The sequence below is a fragment of the Patella vulgata genome, chromosome 9, assembly GCF_932274485.2.
Source record: "Patella vulgata chromosome 9, xgPatVulg1.2, whole genome shotgun sequence".
Lineage (NCBI taxonomy): Eukaryota > Metazoa > Mollusca > Gastropoda > Patellidae > Patella > Patella vulgata.
In genome coordinates this window covers 26,396,235-26,417,325 of record NC_065887.2, presented here as the reverse complement: position 1 = coordinate 26,417,325, position 21,091 = coordinate 26,396,235, and the positions used below count along the sequence as shown (strand labels likewise).

The window sequence follows — 21,091 nt, the reverse complement described above, 5'->3', positions numbered from 1 at the left end:
TTTATAGGATGAATGAATCAATGCATGAGGGAAATTTAATTCCAACTGTCAAGGGTTCTTTTACGTGTACACCAAGGTTTACTTGTACGCTCGTTTTTTTTCGTCCGATCAGACAGATTAGACACTGCCCCCTTTCAGGCCCCCCCATCCTGCACCACCGACAAGGGGAAGCAATGTCGGAAAATCTCGAGGAACGTTCTCGACCAACATCGGGATCGAAAACGGGGACCTTCAGGTTAGCGAGCCAGTGCCGTACTCACTAAACCACCGCGGCATCCATACCTATATGATGATTAAATCATCAGCCAATCGTGCTGACCAAAATGGCGGGCATTGTTTAGTCCTCCCAATATATAAGCCACCCCATGATCCAGGGAACTGATTATGGACTTATCATGTAATTAAATGTCTAAATAATATCTATAATATCTAAGCCAGAAAAGTTTCGTAAAAGACACAAACCTCTTTGAAACCTACATCAAAACATTTTTGTTTGATTTCACGGTACTTTATACATTATTTCCTTCAAAGCATTTTCATACATTTGAAGTTCTGACGTGTGGCCTTTGTTGAAATAATATAACCATCCCAATTAAGACGCACGTCGACGAAATTTCAGATGGATAATAGTATCTAAATATGGTTTAATTCAATGATATTTATCACAGCGAATCATCGCAGGACACCAGCCCGAACAGCACATTATTTATTTATTTACTTCAATACAATATCTGTGGTCCATATACTAATTAATGGAGGATGGTTATCATGATAGCAATTTAATTAATAAATAGCCTATTTTAGAGTTTTCATTATTTAACAAGAAAACTACAAAAGCAGGGTGGATACATATCAGATTACTAGTGAATCAAAGGATTATCAGAGGACTAGTGAAGCCATTGGTATTAATCAGATGGATTACGGCTGATCAGGATATAAAACTATTCATGGGAATAAATAAGAGAAGAAATGGATAAATAAATAATGGATATACCGTCTCCCCCCCCCCCCACACACAAATACTGTATACTAAAGAAAATAATATGGCCTTTATATACAGCATTGCAAATCATCAATTCAGCAGTTTATTGGGAAGAGTATACCTGCGTCACGGGTAGGGTTTGGTGCTTTATCTATGGTTTCGCAAAGCAGACAACACATTCATAATACATAAGATGTCTTAGAATTATACGTGACATGGTGTACTGTAGACATGGAATTATCATCAAAACTGGTCAAACAAATACATGGATGTGGATAGGGGGCTTTCCATTGGTGAGTCTTGTGTCTCTTCGTAATAATGGTGATTTGATATTAATCATATCTCTTTTACAGCGAAACTTTGGATTTTCCTATTCCATATGTTGGGACCCTTGGCAAAAACCTGGATAGCAGCTGTACGAAAAAACACCTGGTCTGGGAGTGTTATCCGGGTTTTTTCCAAGGGTCGCAACATATAAAATAGCTAAAATCAAAAGTTTCACTGTAAAAGAGAAGTGTACATAGACCCCCCTCCCCGCCCCCTCCCATTTGGACTACTGCAATAGTTTACTTGCCGGAATTAATATAACATCAATATATAAACTGCAGCGCATACAAAACACGGCAGCGCGGATTGTAACACGAATTCCTTTGAGAGGCCGTATCACCCATGTACTTAGGTCACAGTGCAAGCGAGAATCGACTTCATATTGATGTCTCTTACATATCAATGCGTATACTGTGAAATACCACCTTATCTGAGAGAACTTATGGTACCTTACATGCCATCGAAAATCTTAGATCAAGTCCTAAGAACAACCTTGTTGTCCCAATCTATAAACTCAGCTCCTTTGGAGCTCGCTCATTTAATTTTGTTGATGCCAATTTGTGGAACTCGCTACCTGAAAATCTTCGAGCCGACCAATCATTAGTCCCCTTTAAATCCAGATTGAAAACATACTTATTTGAGAAATATTTGCAAGAATGATTGTGTTTTTTGGAATTAGCGCGGTATAAATGGACTTGTTATTATTATTTTATTATTATTGATATAATCTGTATTTATTCTGAGTTTAATGAGAAATAAATTATAATTCATTTCTAGAAAAATAATCGTCGTAATGTTTTACATTTTCGCCATTTCCTGTTTAAGCGGAACCAGTCCCCCACCCCTTATTCGCAATTAACCTAATCGTTGTTATTTGTTGATCTTTAGCCTTGGTACAACGTAGGGGGGGTGGGGGGTTGATGCGACCAAGAAGATACTGCTACCATGTGTGCCTTCAAGATAATTTCTTCTTTTGTAAATGAATTCTTTGGCTGTGCTATGTTTAGTGGTCTAAGTGAAAGGCGAGGACAACATTCGGTATATTACGTTCTTCCGCCCCCCCCCCCACACACATATATAGCTTGTCACTTAAATACAGTCATAGCCATAGAACACTTTTCATTCGAAGACATTGTTAATAATAGCTTCGGGATCGACACAAAAGGATCCAACCCCCTTCTTTGAATGGAATCACTTAATTACTAATTGGTTCAAGAGAAATGAAAATGAAATGAAAAGGGGTTTAATGTCCTACTGTTCTGCTCCTAAACTGGGCTAATGAAGACGGGCATACGCCATACAGTGTGCTATGAGCGAAATTTTGCCCGGGCAGCGGCGCTACGAGACATACATGCAAATCAGTAGACATCTTGAACAAGAGATGATTATTAATGCACTGATGCAACAAACCCTTTATATTATATTTTAACCTTGTAGACAAAAGCGGTCAATAAGATATTAATTCCAATTACAACCCATGTTGAAAATACATTTAGATACCAGTTTTTTTGTTTTATGATTTTTGTCCATCTTTATAAAAAATGTTATGTTATTAATATATTACCCCACCATTATATTTATTCAATGAATTTAACCTCCGTTGTCCACGCCTTTATATTTGTGTTTAACGTATATCATTGTTTTCAACGCAGTAGTGTAGTTAGAGTTTGTTCCATCTGGCCCACATCCGACACTTGTAAATACAATACACATGAAAACTACTTCAACTGTTACGCAAGAAAACAACAGTATTTTCGTGGAAAAATAACATTGTGCCAGATGTGTTGTGTTATTCTAATGTCCCGGTAGAAAAACAAATTTTATTCAATGCAATTGTCCAAAAGTGACCGTCCGCCACATAGCCCCCCCCCCCCAAAGACCCCTGCCTATACAGGCCCACAGGATGCCTGCATAAAAAGATTAATCAAGCTGGTATTAGTATCGTTTCTGACGTGGCGAATTGGGCCCTGCATTCATACTAATTTATGCAAGTACCGCTAATAAATTTGGATCAATTACGGTACCTGAGCCATGGAAGTGATCTATAATATGATTAGTTATAGCAAATGTCACAGGCGGCTGTTGACCTGAACCTGGAAATTCTCAGTCATTTCTAATCAATACTAATTGTACATGGAGTATGGCGAGATAAATCGAGGATATAGCACTGCTTGATCCGTGCCCTTAAAGGGGGGTTGTGTGGCCGAATGGTTAATGCGTGCGCGTTGTATCATTAGGTCTGTCATTGAGTCAACTGGCGTGGTTTTGCTTCCCCGGTTGTACTTGACAAGGAGTAGGGTAGCCGGTCTAATCTCGTGTATTTTCTCCGGGTCCTCCGGTTCTCCCACTCCTAAAGACCCCTGCGCGCAAGTGAATTATTGAAATTAAATTGAACCATATGTTTTAAACCCGAAATGGCTTAGTTTGTTAAACCCCATTTCTCTCTCTCTTGTACCCTTAAACATATACTTGTCACAATAATCTTCAACGGGATATAGACCGGCTCGAGATTTAACAACGTAACGTCTAATGAGCCTAACCTATGGTGGGAACCTTATCTCCTAATTGGAAATTCTCCAAATGGTTATCTATTTACACCCCCCCCCTCCCCCACCACGAACCTTCCGCATAAAAATCATTACTTTATATTTTGCAATACCATGTTTCACTCATATATTGATGATTTTGTGATTATCATGTTTCACGTATATTGATGACTTTACGATTAACATGTTTGACATATTATATTGATGACTTTGTGATACAATGCTTCACATTGATGACTTTGCAATTGTCATGTTTCACAAATACTGATGACTTTGTAAGTTTCACTGATATTGATGACTTCGTGATACTATATTTCACAGATATTGATGATTTCGTGATACCACGTTTCATTGATATTGATGACTTCGTGATACTATGTGCTTTACCAATATCGATGACGTTCGGGATACCATGTTTCAAATATATTGATGACTTTACATACCATATTTCACTAATGATGATGACTGCAATCAATATGCTGCTGCTCCCGGTGACAACAATAATGACCAGGATGAAGATGAAGATGAGTATGGCGATGATGAAGACAATTATATAATTATAAGTATACCGAGTGGTTTTCTTTGTCGATAATTATTTTGGTGGAAAATTTTATTTCTTTGAAGAAGTTTACACGAAAACAAAATGGAAATTTATGAGGAAGTATATTTATAAAGAGACAATTAAAATCTATACTTACACCAGCCAAGATAAATATAGAATTTAACACCCTTCCTATCTGTATATAATGTCCTATATATCAACATATGTAGGTATAAACCTTCAGTAAATATCCACATTTGACTGACACATATACTGTAATTGCATAGTGCAATCAATAGTCGACACTCCCAGTGCTGAAAAAGACAATGTTCATTTATTTCAAATATGAGAAATGATTTGTGAGAATTGTGATAAAATGGAGTTTAACGTCCTACTTTTCAGCGCGAGACCTCGGGTTTTCTTCCCATCCGAACTACTAGACTTTATTCATTGTTAGACCCTTCGGTTCTGTACCATTGACCAGGAGACACCACGCTGAAAAATCCCCGGGAACTTTCTAGGCTAACACCGGGATCGAACCCCGGATCTCTTGGTTAGTAAGCCAGCACTTCATACGCTGAGCCACAGCGTATCCCTCATTTTTTAAAGGATTTTCCAACATATAATATAGGCATGCGCAAGATTATTTTCTTTTTATAAATATAAAATATTACGTACACTTGTCTTTTAGGGAGCCACGGTGGCTCAGTGAGTAAGACGTTGGCTCGCTAACCTGGACGTCCCGTGTTTGATCCCTGCGTTGGCCGAATAAGTTCATCGAAATTTTCCGGCATGCCTCCCCCCTAGTCGGTAGTGCAGGACAGATGACCTGGCAATGAACAACGTGTTGTTCGGATGGGACGAAAAACCGAGTACACACTGGCGTGCACGTAAAATATCCCTTGGCAGTTGGAATTCGATATAAGAGTGGGGCGCAGTGCCGATGTCTGGGCAAAATGTCCCTCATAGCACACCCATCTTCATTAGCCCAATCGGAGCAGAACAGTAGGACCTTAAACCCAATTTCTTTTTATTTCTTTTCAGTAATGTCACAATAGCCAACAAAGTAAAGTTCATAACGGCGAAGGGGAGATCTCCGTCGTAAATAAAGAACATACAAACGTACATATATTTAACACTCATTATCAAAATGACAAAATGTGAAAGTTAACAATCCCCACGGTATGCCATAAGAAGTGTATTATTTCTTATGCGTTATATTTTATGCTTTGTGTGACAGCTAGGTTCAGTCCAGTTGTATGATATCTAAAATATTTAAGCATGGTCATAATGCCATTGTCGGCTATGTGTAGCCTAACTGAGAATCTTGGAATATATCTAACGTCATTTTGTAGTTACATGCGCACTTGTGCTAAAATTGTTTCTAGAACCGACATGTTTTTTCATAACCAATCGAAAAGAAAATTGGTTTTGCTCTTCTAAAATTTAATTTAAAACCGAATTATCATGTAATCTCAGACATCTTTTTGATATACCACCTAGGGGGTTTTGCTAGAAAACACCGTCTGAAACTGAATGATAGCAATTTTAAATTATAAACAATTATGTGAATCACTAATAGATCTGAGAATAAAAATGGCGAAATGAAAATCTAGTGATATATAACGCATATTAAAATCACATAAAATTGTCGATTCCCTGTTTAGAAAAAATAAACCTGGTTATGGTCAATTTCCCATGAACAGAACAATTAAATAAACTAAATTTATTCAGTATTTCACGGTTTCCTGTCATATTTGGGTTTCGCATGGAGTATGTTTTTTTACCCATAGATACTTCATAGCCCCTGCACTCATCTATGTGCGCATTTAAATTGAATGCCAAACATGAGTAATTGTTTCGTTTATAGATGAGTATTTCAAATTATAATAAACAGCAACAACCAAACTGTATTTATAAATATCATGAAGAATCCGATTCAGCGTTAGATTATTAAAGATAATAATTTCTAGATTTATGTAGTGCAAACTAAAGTCTGATCTGTGCGCGCGTGATTATTCTAGCATGGGAAAGTATTCTCGAAAAGACGTGTCGTGTACGACAGCAGCATTATAAGTAAAGAACCGCTTGCCAAATGTCTTTACACAAGGAACTTTATATAGTATCTGATTCAGAAATCTTAGAAGTTCTTGATGCTGTATCTTTATGTAGCGATTGACAAAGGTAACTTGGGGTCAGGTCGTAGAAACATTATTATATAGGATAGTTTTGTTAGTTCATGGTATGATTATTGGTGAGGATGCTGTTTCAGTAATCAAGACTCGATATGATGAGGGGAAGTACAAGCTTGGTTTCTACTGGTACGGATAGATAAGGAAAGAGTCTTCCAAGATTTCGAAATGCTGATACATGTTTAGCTGCTGGTTAGGGCCAAACTTAAAACTTCTTTACTGCACAAGATGGCTTTATTTTAGATTACCAAAGGATAATGTCGGTAAGTATTATGACTACATAGTAATGAACCCGCTGCACATGCCCAATGAACAAAATAAGGTCGAGCGTATTATAGACCAGGAACCGAGCATGTCGTCATCGTCGCTATCTTGGAATTGTGATGTAATTGATGTGGAATTGTCCCAAGGACCAAGCACGCCAAGTGTCATGCCGATCCTAGATCCATGAGCGGAGTCTTATGCCTTTTTTGAAGGGCATCGACCCCAAGAACAGCAATAAGAACAAAATATGTAGCGCTTGGGAACCAATTACTGGTCCAACAAACATAACTCTTATGTCATATGCCTCTTCAAAATTTCGTTTAGCCCGTGTGCACCAAAATATACGCGATTCTCCGTCAATTGTAGAAATACGGATGACCTATTTGACTTGGCATATTATATCTTTCATAGTAAATACTTTCTTTAATTCATGCAGGCTTATGGATATTTATTTGTCGGTCAGACAGTCTCCTGCTTGAAGTCGAATCCTTCTAATTAAGTTTATAAGCAGATTGAAATTATTATAATTATAGCCCGTTTACTAAATCATTAAATTATGTCTGTAATTTATATCGATAATCGATTAAAGTAATCTTTTGACTCATAGTATTACCTTTTAATAACGATTTTTTTAATCATGTACAATTCAAAAAATCAGAAGAATGCAAAAATACTTTATTCTGATCGATTTACATTGATTATCAATAAACACATGTGTGTTAATTTTCTATTTTTAAAGTTTACCTAATAATATGACACAAGTATGGTGGGGGTTATCTCAACATCTGTAATGTTTGCGACATTTTTATATAAATTGTTTAAACGCCTAGTTGTTTCAATGAGACGAAAACCGATGACCCGTATGGAAGTTGGCGTGCTCGTAAAAGAACCCATGGCAGTAGGAATTCAGCGACAGGCATTCGGAAATGCCATCTGTGCCATCTCTGCATGTGCTTGTTGGTTACTTTTGCCTGTGGTTTCGCTATAACGGACGAACTAATCAAGTTTAAAATGACTCTATGATGACCAGCGATTCAATTATGCGATTTAGTAATCGTATTTAGTCCAGTTACTAGTGATGGAATTTACGATACTGATAATTTTGTCCAGGATGTCCAGTATTTTGTGATAAAATGACATGATTGGTATAGGTCGGAAGACCTGTTATCTATGCAAATAGATGCATGTTCCAGACAAAGACCAGGGTCACTCGACTAAGTTAATGTCAAGATTGTTTCTGGGTATTCCGGTTACCTCCCACGGCTACAGACGCCTCTAATTATTCACTTGGATTTTCAGCCACAAAACTTTAAAATACAAATAAATATATTTAATTCAGACTAAAGGAAATCTCGTTCCTTTAAGGTATAACCAATTTTCCAACAGCAGCATGGGTCATGGAGACTTCTTTAGACAAGTTATTAACTGGTATGATTAGGCACGTGATATCATCGAATATAAGGAATATGGTAGTCGAACATCAGTTTCAACTTTAGCAACAAGTCTGTGGTGAAAAGGAATTTTTGCTGGTGAAAAGAAATTTTAGCTAGTCTAGCCCTATGTATCTTGATTATTTTATTAAAATATATTGCGTTTCTTATCTGTAAAGTTCCGATATGTTAGTGATCCTAAATTTAAAGACATGACAACTTTGCGTGAGATTGTGTTGGGTGAACAAGTAGACACGTAACAGCAACCACCCCTTTAGTAGTCTTTCACATTTTAAATTCAATCTGCATAACGCCATCTTTAATAGTTGCACAATATCGCTAATTATCCAGTAGTTGAAAACGGCCGGAGTTTCTTTGAAATATATTAGAATATATTCACGATATGTTTAGCGCGAGTGTTGAACAGATCCTAAATCCTAGCCTTTTCATTATAATCAATAAATACTGGAAATGCAAGTCGATTAAAAAGCGTTCGTGTTAGTTAACCGAATAATGACTATGTTTTTAAACCAACCAAAGAAAACAGAGAAATACTTATTCATTCTTACCCAACCATCCTCTATAAACATTAAGGTTCCATTTTCTTCTTTGATGTCTTTATCAAAACCAACACCATTGACAAACAGAGCTTCTTTAAGAAACGAGAGAGCAGCTCGTAGCATGAAGGCAAAGAAGAGATTTAGATGAAGAGTGTTGCTTTTAGACTTCAATCGACTGAAACGAAAAAGTTTACCAAAGTTAATGAGGAATTTGTTTGTTGTTTATGTTTCGTCTTCGGAACATTGCAGTAGATTTTGTGTTGCTTTCATTTAACCCATATGAAACCCCAGGACCCCGAGATAACGTTAAAATATTCCCCATTTTCCCGTTCCTTGAACCGGGGAGATAACATAATTGGTTTACAGTAACCAGTACAATGCTATAAGGACAGTTTATATTATTCTTACTTGGCCAAACGCGTACTTAAAACGTTAAAAGTAAGTCAAATATTGATATCAGGCGAGACGCAGATAGAAAATATAAAATGAACGTCAAATATTAATATCAAGTGAGTCGCAGATAGAAAATAAAATGAACGTCAAATAATATTAATATCAAGTGAGCTAGACGCAGATAGAAAATAAAATAAACGTCAATATTAATGTCAAGCAAGACACGAGTAGAAAATAATTACATGCTAAAAGTCAAATGTTGATATTAAACAAAGCGCGGTGAGAAAATAACTAAATGTTAAAAATGAAATATTTATATCAAGCGAGACATAAATAGAAAATGACATAAACGTCTAATATTGATATTAAGCAAGACAGGGATAGAAAATAAAAGAAGCGTCAAATATTAATAAAAAGCACGGCGCAGATAGAAATAAACTAAGCGCCAAATATTAATATCAAGAAAGACACACATAGAAAATAACTAAATGTAAAATATTTTATTTCTAAATTATGAATGATTACAAACAATCATTAAGTGTTAAAATGTTTGGAGTTTTTACAGTTAAGACTATGGGGGGGGGGGGGTGAATATGGCCATTAGAACGTCTATACAAGTCATTCACTAACTGGTCAGACGGGATATAGAAAATTATGTCATCAAGGATCTAGACCAATGGTTAAGTATAATGGATCTGACGGTTCCTATGCTATACTTTGGAATATACCACATAATTATTATTAGTCAAAAGTTAAAATATTCTATTGATTCACTATACGCAATGGACAAGAATTAATAAGCAATACGAAATAGATTGTTAGATACGTACTTTCATAAGAACATTAAATTGTATTGATAGGATTTATTTCATTCTTTATTTTATCACCGGTCACAATAATCTCGAATAGCGATCATGGTTATAATAATCTCGAATCGCGATCATGGTTATAAGTAATGTTAAAAGTCCATTAAAATGGTCAGTGGCATAAGTATTATTGTTGTATAGTTATGGACCAGATCGTATTTATCAGAGATAAAATTGTTCATAAAATGTAAGTTAATTGTGTGGGACTAATTTAAGGACAGTTACAATCGGATCATTGACCATGCGACTTTAAATCACTGATTGAACATACTAACAGTATTGGCACCATCATCTGATGAAGTCTTAAACTCACCGGATATGCTTTGATAATTTTTCTTTTTTTTAAAAAAAAGAAGGTAAAACAAAAATCTTCATCAATTTATTTTGTCTGAAACTTTCATAGCCAAATTTACTTAAAGCAACCGGTACCTTTCTTATGCGGTTGCGTATAGAAACATACTAGTCGCTCATGAGACATGCAAACTATCCCTTGTTCGTTCAAATAATATCGGGCTTCAGTGGCAACAGAAATTCGAGCCATTTGCACAGAATAAACAAGTAATATCTAGTATGACTGCCTTACAGGGAAAACTGTACGTTATATCACAGACTGCAGGTGAACAAATGTTTTTTTTCCGGTTATGAAGCAGCAGAAATGGATGAATCTTGAAACGGTACTAGCACGTGACAGGCATGACGTATATATAACCTTTTATTCATTAATACAATCACCAGAAAAATAAAATAAAATGCGGCTCGCCAACACAATAATTTTAAAAATAACATACGATTATTTTTCATGTGGGCCGTGGTGTATCGTCTTATCCAAAGGACTAGGCAACACTTTACTTGTCAAACCTTGGTAAGTGTTAAAAGGGCTTGAATATTCCCTAGATTCTAGTCGAGTTTAATGCCCTTACCACTGGAATACCTCGGCCCCAAAACTATTTCAGATATTTACAACGTACTCGTTAACTTGATCAATCATTTCGCCAGTCTCCATATCAAAGCCCTAGAAAAAGATTGGATAATCGATTCGGTGCAAAAAACAATTGTCTAACAATCAAATATGTTGTTATGGTTACAAGTTCTACACAGATGGACTTCCTGAAACCGTAGGGTCAAATCAGTACATCAAGGAAATAACGTAGCCGATAAAGAAGATAGCCTGATGGATCAGCCAGAGTACAGTCTGACCATGTATCAAGCACTTCTCGATCGAAGCGCAGGTGGCAATTCGAGTCAATCACTATTTACTTGTCATCATCCCAGCGGGCCGGAATAATTTTGACAATCGTCTCCAAGAGTCGCGTTCATGGATTGGAGCAACCGGTGACAGGCACAATTTACCTATCATGTCTTGGGAAACACTTATCTACGACATAACCCTAAGTGTAAGCGGACCTTAACTCTTAGAACAACAAAGAGAACGGACAAAGACTGGCAAGAATAATTTTGGTATTGGATTAAGGTATTCCACCGAGGAGGAAAACCGGATAATCTACCCCAATAAAACAAAATAGAAATTATTCCAAAATATATCCAATCTGTGAGAACCGTGATATAAAATGAATTTAAGAACAAACCTTACATTCTAAACGCTTATTCGGCAACTATATCATTTTATTCACACAATAAATTCCCCTTACTGACAAATCTTATCCCTTCCTATATTTTATACATATCTATTAGCTCTAGTATAAAAGTCTATAAAACAGAATCCGTCGACTGATTTATACAACCATTATAAACATTAAATCCACCTGTAGAATATAAAAGCTGGAAGATCTGACAGCAATAAAAAACCTAAGGCCAATTTACATTGAAAAAAAAAAGAGATTATCATTATCACTGGGAATGTGTATGCATATGAGTTTAAAGCCTAATGACTAACAACCGGTAAAGGTGCCATTTTTTCAGACAACTGGTTCTTTCGACCTAATAACAAATTATTACTGGTTGATACATCTATTTATCTTTGTAAATCACATTTTTTTTTAGCTAAATCAATATCATTCGGTAATACATATTGCGAGTTATTAGCCTGATAAATTATCGATTGATTAGAAATTAAGAAATAATATTGGGAAAATATTGCGTTTGGTTTTTACAATGATGGTAAAATCAGTACGGCTGATTAAGAACGGAGTATACGAATTAGTTAACCGTGCAATAGTGTTCTAGAAGAAGTAAACATACCATGCCTAGCGAGTAGAAAATACACCCGACTCTTAAAGCACGGTCAACAGCAAGAGAACAGCAACTTGTAGCCATATGGAAAGCTCAAATGAGAAGTGGCATCACGCATTATTCTATAAGGATTAAGTTTATACCCTACATTGTCAAACTTGTAGTCATATGGAAAGCTCAAATGAGAAGTGGCATCACGCATTATTCTATAAGGATTAAGTTTATACCCTACATTGTCAAACTTGTAGTCATATGGAAAGCTCAAATGAGAAGTGGCATCACGCATTATTCTATAAGGATTAAGTTTATACCCTACATTGTCAAAGTTACTAGGTAGAAGATATAAAAGGACAACACAAATTCATTAACCACGCGGGCTCGTCAAACAAGGTTTTTGTTTCTTATCAATCTGCTAATGGCCGATACCAAATACAAAATTTAGCGGAGATTATCTTTTTCAAGGCCTCCATACGGCTTTCACGGAGTTCATTTTAGTTATTCCTTATTGTCACACATCTTTAGGACAAGTCAGGCATGTTAAAACAAAATACAAATGATTATTTTCAGACGTTAAAGCACTTAAATGTATCCTTGAGAGGTTTGCAGACATTTGATTCTTCAGCCATGCGTAAGTCGTGCAGGGTCCCTAGTGTTGTGACTTCAACAATACACAATCTGATTCTAGCCACCAATTTGCACTTTTTCATAAAGTTTTAAAAAAATAAAATGGTTAAATTTGTCAACATGAAAAGAGCATCAACCTGCTTCTGGTCGACATCAAATCCACAGAATGTCGGATTCAGAGATTTTCTTTTTTAGGACTTTCATAGCGACGAATATAGTTCAAAAATCTCAACTCTGTCCGAGATGCCCCCGATTACTATGCGAATTGTTAAAGTTTGCCCGAAGAAGCTTAATGAAGCAGAAAGTTCTCGCAAAACCCTATTTTTCTTCCCTAAAACAACTTTATTTCTAATATCTAACACATGAGAGTGGCTTTAACTATAACCCGGTGGTTCGCAACCAGTGTGCCGCAGCACACGAAATCTTCCTAATTGTTCTACGAAATTTTGAACGGCACACCAAGAAAAGCTAGCTATTTGACTGATGAAATTCGAAACACTGCAATAAAGTGAGTTCATAGTCGTGTTTTTCTTTATTTAGTTCGAGGCATTCTGTGCGTCTACGGTTGTATGTCGTCTGTTTTTATTTTGTAAAATTTCAAATATTTTTCATATATTTAGCAAGGAGTGTCGTTATTTTTTCATATATTGCAAGGTGTGCCGTTGGCAAAAAATGGTTGAGAACCATATCTATATAAATATATCAGTATTTGGAGCTATTCGTAACACGTTAATGATTTAAATATATACGTAGATTCGGGCGACGAAGACGTTCTCAATAATTAACCAGAATTCAGATCACCACCAACGGATCTCTTTGATTTAGATGAATAATGAAATTGTCTGCATCTGCTTTCTCTTTTGACATTTCACATCAAGCAAGTACGATAAATATCTCCAGATCTGCTCTATTTTAGGCATAAATTTAATTAAATTCACCTAATTTTCTGAGTTGAATAAAATGATTTTTTTTTGTCCCCTGGGACTGATTTTTTCACAGTATGTTATACCATTCATTAATCTGGGTGGTCTTAATTATGAAATGGGAAATTTCCAAAAAATAAATAATTCAAATAAAACATCAGATGAATATGTGCAGACTGTGGGTGCACACCTTCGAGGAAAGCATCGGTTAGAACAAAATCCAAATCTTCTTTATTTTTTTTTATACACAAAATTTATATACTTTCGATTTAATAAAATAGTGTAATATCGATTGCGCGAATTGTGCTACCTGAATACTTATGTAATCCTATAGGTGTTGGTGTGGTTGTTGTAAAGGTTTTCAAGGGATCTTTTACCTAATACCGAGCAAACAGTTTTAAGAAAGAGAAGAATATAAGACTATTGCTAAAATTTTTGCTCTTTAAATTACTAATAGCATTGTATTGTATCTTTAACTAATTGTTGGATTCACACATTCTATAGAAGTCAGATCCCGTGCACTCAAATGATGAGTGACAGATTTACACATAAAGAGAGTTACAAAACTAAAACATGGCTAGTTCTATGTGCAAACAAAATATCACGTGTGAAACCTCTGGTGTATGTTCCCATTATCTAAAAAAAACGGTCACCACATCTTACATACGACCCATGCATCTTTTCTTACTACATACTTCTGTAGCCTTGTGTTCGTCTAGAATTTGTCTCTAGCCTTGCTTCTCCTTCACGTTGTGTGTTTGGTTCTTACTGGTTTCTTAGGACGTTTGTCTTCTCAGTTATAACAATGCAACAGTTCGTTTTTACATTTTATATAGCATATCCGAATACAGGTATACAAGCATAGCACAGATTACAATACTAGCTAAAACCATTTCTCCACCCTAGCCAGCCTCGCGGCTGTCTAGGAACTCAGATGGAACCTCTCTGGAATCTAATGGAAGTCTGCTTGAAAGTTTCAAATAGATATCTTATTTAGCACTCACGTATATCACGCATAACAGAGCGTGTTCATGGCCCTGAACTTGTGTAATTAACAAAATGATTGGTTAAATTAAACCCAATGACGCAATAGTACTTTTCCTTGCACATGTGCTCTCTGTGGTATTTTATAGACACATGTTTTGGCTAGATAACTCGTTTTTATATAACAATATATCATTTATACCCTCAGTTGATTTAAGTACACACTATATATAATATATATGTGAATATGTGTGAAACTATTAATTTGCCAAATATATTAATTAATGAAATATAAAGTCATCTTATTTCTCTATTCTTTGTCTATAAATTTAAAAACAATGTCGCCACGACTATATTGCTACGTGGTTTTCAACGTCATTAGGCTAATTAACCAATCGTTATAATTAATTACGTCATATTTTACTAATTAAATAACTGAAGATCCAAACCCAAAGCTACACACGAAATGAAATGAAATGGGGTTTAACGTCCTACTGTTCTGCTCCTAACCTGGGCTAACGAAGACGGGCATACGTAATACAGTGTGCTATGAGGGAAATTTTGCCCGGGCAGCGGCGCTACGTCCTACTCTTATATCGAATTCCAACTGCCAAGGAATCTTTTACGTGCACCCCAATGTGTACACGGTACCGGTTTTTCGTCCCACCCGAACGACTAGACAGCTGTCCTTGTCAGACCCTCCGTCCTGCATCACTGACAAGGGGAAACCACGCCGGATAATCGGAATGAACTTTCTCGGTCAATGCAGGGATCGAACACCCGACCTCCAGGCTAGCGAGCCACGTGATTCCCCCCCCCCCCCACACCCAAAAGCTACACGTCTGAGCATTCGTTAGACAGCCACTTGATTCCAGAGGAAGAAGATGTGGCAATTTATATCAGCAGACTCGCCCCAGCGAATGGTTGCATTGGAATTGAGAGAATGACTTCATTGTAATCTATACCTGCATCGTATGTAATTAGTGCTTGATATAAAATATAAAAACAAACTGATGCATTTTTATTCCCGGTAAGACAAATGTCTTAACTACCTAGATAAGAAGAAGCGAATACACAACGTGAAAAGGAAGCAAAGAAGACAAGTAAATATACTAGACGATCACAAGGCTACTAAGATATGCGGAAAGAAAAGATGCACGAGTCATACGTAAGATGTGGTGACCGGTATTAGTACGCGGGCCGCTTTCTAGTCTGACAAAAGACCCATGGTGCTACCATAGTTAATTTTTCGTATTATATTAGTAATTAGACCGAAAGCAGTATGAATCTATGATATATTAGATTCATTACAAATTATAATAAAAGGCCATTATGAGGTTAGGTTTTTGCATGATTCCTCATGCAAGGAGACCATTCTTCATCAAATTCCAGTGCAGTTCTTTTGTGGACATCTATTGTTTATGAAAACACCTTCATCAGTCATTTAAGAAAAAGTAAGTGTATATTAAAAGAACTCGTGCAAAAAACAATTTTAATGGAAAATAGCGAAGATAATTACGTTAAATTCTTTCAACACAAGATAACACAAATTTAATATTGATGCATGAGAGGAAGTTATAATAAGCAATTTTACTATTATTAATATAATTATCTGGCAAAATATAAAACCAAAGATTATTAAATCTATCTGCACCATGGTGTGCCGATATGGCTTTAATTATATTAACTGATGGTAGCAAAAACAATTTAAGTACGCCTGTTCTTTATTGTGTTGTTTATAAACACCTTATTAAAGAGAGTGTGAGACGATTCCCAATTTCAAGGCATGTTACGGCCGCACCATCGAGTAACACGGAATTCAGTCATGTCACAGTTCTGCAGTCTTGATATCCGAGTAGAATCGTTACGCAATTAAATGCTTCGGTTGTCGTGACTGTTGGGATATTTTCTTAATAAGTCGACGCATGAGGTGTAGCCCGAAATTACTCTTGATTGTCACTATTCGTGGGATTGACAGAATTTAATTCCGGAACATTCAATCTCTAGTATCTACATAAATAACCCCACTTCAGTTTTCAGTAGACAATAGATCAATACGTCACAATTAAATATATCTAGTTAACAATTGACACCTACCTGCAACACATCATTATAAAAACAGCTATTATCAATGATCCCAGCGATATACCATAACCAATTGTATACAACAATCGTAATCCATCAAAATGAAACTGAAATCAATAAGAAAAGTAATAATAATTAACCGAACATGAACGCCATCGTCGACATTTTGGAATAGTGACGTCACATCAAAAATCAAAATCGGTCAATTGTCCAAGGAACAAGCATCTCAAGTTCCATGGCAATCGTACATGCATTGGTGGAGCCTTAAGCTTAGCCCGTAACCCGCCGTGCGTGCTAATACGGGTTGTCTACGGGGATATTTTAGTAAATCCGTGGGTGAGACACGGTAGAAGATCGCAGACTGGCCGTAGAGACCTTTGGTAACTGATATATAAAATAATTAACCCGGTTTCTTGCGGCAGGTCTGCGATCTACACAAAACCCTACGACCCGTTTGGGTTTGGTAGCTCGTAGAACAGCCGCAAGAAACCGGGTAAAAATAAAATTTGGATCTGCAGGACCAAAAGTCTCTACGGCCAATCTGCGATCTTTTACAAAGGTGCTGAAAACACGTTGCAATTATCTTTGTTGGATGTGTTATTATATTGTAGCGATATTTTAAGGTAATGACTATGGCTCACGGGGCCAGATATAATTATAACATATTTCATTTGATTGCATAACAAAATAAAACAGAACCTTCTTTTCCTTTTAAATCGGATTGAAGACCTATTGAAGACGTGCTTTTCTTTAGAAGTTGAGCACTAAAATTGTTACAGATCAGAATAAGTTCTTGTCACAATAAATTGATTGACATGTTTAAAATACACATAGGAGGAATACGCCCACATATATACTCAATTTGTAGACTTTTATTAATTTAGTTTTAAAAGGATTTTGTTTCTTATTTGATGTAAAAGGACAAACCCTGTCGATTTGTAGAGTTTCGATAGCCCTTTCCGCAAACTTTGTAAACGCAATAGACGCTACACTTTTTAACGTTTTTTTTCCATAGCGATTACAGTTTTTAACTGATTTCTTTTTCAAATTTGGTGTGATGAAGCAATGGAGTCATGAGGACGAACCTTATCGATTTTCAACATCCCAGAGTTACACCACCACTTCCGAAAATATTGTGAACGCGATAAAAGCCCCGCTTTATAACATGTTTCTTTTTACAATTCAAATGGAAGCATTGCAAGCCTGATGGGATGAACCCAGATGTCAGCATTCTGCATTGGTGTTACGAGAGAACAAATCCAATTTATTGTCAGCAATTCCGAGCTTTGGGGTCATAAGAAAACAAACCCATAATATTGTCAGCAATCCGGGTCATGGGAGAACAAACCCATTTGATTATCAGATATCTGAAGTTGATGAGCCCTGTTGATTTTGTGCCTTCAAGGATCTTCTGTCCAGTGCTATATGACCCAATAAGCTTGTGCACACGGTATGGACCAGGTTTCTCTAGAATGCAAAATCCAAGTTTTCCTTTCGGATAAGCTGTTGGCTATTGTTATCTATTTTTCGAGACGTAGCTGGGCGTATTTCCATAATGGTTACCAGGAAACACTTATATAATTCGTAATATTTTTTTCTATTATCAAAAGAGACTCATCGAATACACTCAGACATTCGATTGCTAAGATAACAAAAAACTATTCAGTGAAAAATGTTTACAAAAATATACACATTCCATAAATTGGGTTCAGGATGAGGCGTATAAATTCCAGTTCTTGTGGCTTTCTGGACATGTATTTTATAAATTTTAGATTATCATGTAAAAGAATATCCCCTATAAATCCAGACATTTTGATAGATCAATTTCGATTTTTTGATTATCTAAAATTTCCGATCAAACGCCAGAACTAACAATATCTTGTATTACTGATTTATGCATGGCTTCGACAGCTGTGTTGTGTAGGTGCTGAATAATGGGGTGTCTAATGCACGCATAATATTGTTTAACTTCCAGAAAATTTTCAGTTTGATTGACATGGCACACTACATGGCATTTGTCAGTCTTCGTTAGCACGATGGTACAGGAAGTAAGACGTTAAATCTAATTTCGTTTGTTTGGTTGTTCGGTATTGGATTTTTATATTATTATTTAAATGCTTTTTATTCAGAGTGTGTAAATGGTATTTTCTTCAACGTTATATTGGCATAACTGTCATAAATAGGGACATCAGATTGGACTACAGATTTGATTCATGAAATTTGTCATCCCACTAAACAATGGGGTCTGTAGTTCAGTGAGAAACAGTACCAATTAAATGGAAAGCATTTTATAGTTTAAATTCATTATACAAAATCTGAAGCCATGGTTGTCACCCGAGTACAAATTAATGACAGCTCTATGCTCTTCAGAACTCATGATGTACCATTAACATATATTTATTTTAGATGGACCTCATCGAAATCTAATTGTCATTGATTAATAGAAAGAGATTTTGCTTAGCATTTCAGTCAAATGATTACACAGACAAAAATAATTAAAAAGTGTCTGTTCTTCCTTTCATATGATACAAAAATTAACTAGATTAATTATATCATTTGCTTAGCTGAGAGTGAATGCCACAATAAACTATGCTGTACAAGTAATAATGGGAATTTAATTAAATTCTGCTCTCAGAAATAACTAATACCCACTACCTTTTTAATACGGTAGACTTATATTTATATTGTCTAGGGCGGAAACGGTCCATCTCGAAAATTATATGACACGCACAATAATAACACTCTATACCAAATCAATAGAGAATATGAAATAAAGACAAATGGTAAAAATCGCAGTTTCAGTTGTCACGAAACCCATTTAGTTTATTTTATAGTTTTCGTTATTTAAAAATACAGCACGAAATATCGTCTACCGTGTCTTAAAATCCCTTCTTTCCATTCACAAATCTTTTTCTTGTGTTTTAAAGGAGCTAAATCTTTGGAATCTAAAATGGACAAAAATGAACCAAAAAGCATATTTTAAGGTAAAACGGGTGTATATAAACGGATTTAAGTTCATTTTTTAAAAACAATTTATTTTAATTTCTAATCAGTTGTATACGGAAAAATGCTTTGAGTAGTCCAAATTGAATGGCAGTGGCTCGCGCCTGGTTAGCCCTGTTTACATGTGAAGTACGGTTTAAAATTTCAACAAAGTACTCGTTTATCTCGGTACCTCATTACAAATGGCTTTCTTGGAGCATATTATAGTACACGCCAATGTGAAATTTTCACTGTATCCCAAATATTGGACACCAGGAACATGGCAACATGACTATTGATTGGAATGGACCGATAATTTGTGTTTGTAATGGATAGTGTTGAGCTAAAGCTATTGCGGGGTTTAGGATTTTTGTTGCAGTAGATGCGTAAGGTCTACATTTCGAGATGTAGGATTTGCATAGTAATATAGTATTGCGTCGGATCTACATTACAGAGTGTAGGAATTGTGTGGTACTGTAGTATTGCAGTAGATGCGTCCATTCTGCACTTCAGGGTGTAAGATTTGTTTTGTTTTATACATCTGCCAGTGGCATAGCAAAGGGGAAGATTCTACGTGGGCAATCGATTCCATTATGTCATCATTGTGGTCACAAAATAGGCAGGATTGACAAGCAGATCTCTAGATTCTGTCCTATTTATGATCCTCTCGTTTACAAGAATGTGCGCCTTGCAATGACGCGTCTACATCGCTCGCACGTAGCGACTACGCCACTGAGTGCTGTAGTAGATGTGTTGAATTTATTCTTCAAAATGTGAGGTTGTATATCTTCCCAAGCAGAATATCAATGTTAAATCGTAAAAGTGCTGAGCCAGAACATAAATGCCTAGACTTTTCTGTGTGGGCGAATGAAATAACTATGTTGGCGGCTAATTCAGGAAATAATAAATTTTGAGAGACATGTACAACATGTAACAGAAACCACCGTTTATGAAAATATTTTCAGAGGTTTCGAATTACACATTTACATGTAAGCAACGTGAATATCTTTTGAAGTATTAGTTGTGTCAGTTTCAGTAAAAAAAAAAAAAATGATTCTTAACACAATAATTTCATTTATTATTCTATCGGACTAATAAATCTTCTGGATTTTTTTTTTAAAAAAAAAGGTCGTAGGAAAGATAATTGATATAAAAGTTTTTCATTTGATATCGACATCAATCATTATGTCCTGGAAGAAAAT

The 21,091-nt window shown here is 35.9% G+C and overlaps 2 long non-coding RNA genes across 2 annotated transcripts in view; both read right to left on the bottom strand.

The window, feature by feature from the left end:
- LOC126832486 (uncharacterized) overlaps positions 1-4,695 on the bottom strand; it is a 31,989-nt gene extending 27,294 nt beyond the window's left edge. The window contains exon 1 of the long non-coding RNA XR_007684733.2: positions 4,554-4,695. This is a non-coding gene — a long non-coding RNA (uncharacterized LOC126832486). The remainder of the gene's footprint in view (positions 1-4,553) is intronic.
- Positions 4,696-8,869: 4,174 nt separating this feature from the next.
- The window catches only part of LOC126832487 (uncharacterized), a 77,428-nt gene continuing 65,206 nt past the window's right edge, over positions 8,870-21,091 (bottom strand). The window contains exons 5-6 of the long non-coding RNA XR_007684734.2: positions 16,920-17,014; positions 8,870-9,017 (exon numbers count right to left, since the gene is read on the bottom strand). This is a non-coding gene — a long non-coding RNA (uncharacterized LOC126832487). The remainder of the gene's footprint in view (positions 9,018-16,919; positions 17,015-21,091) is intronic.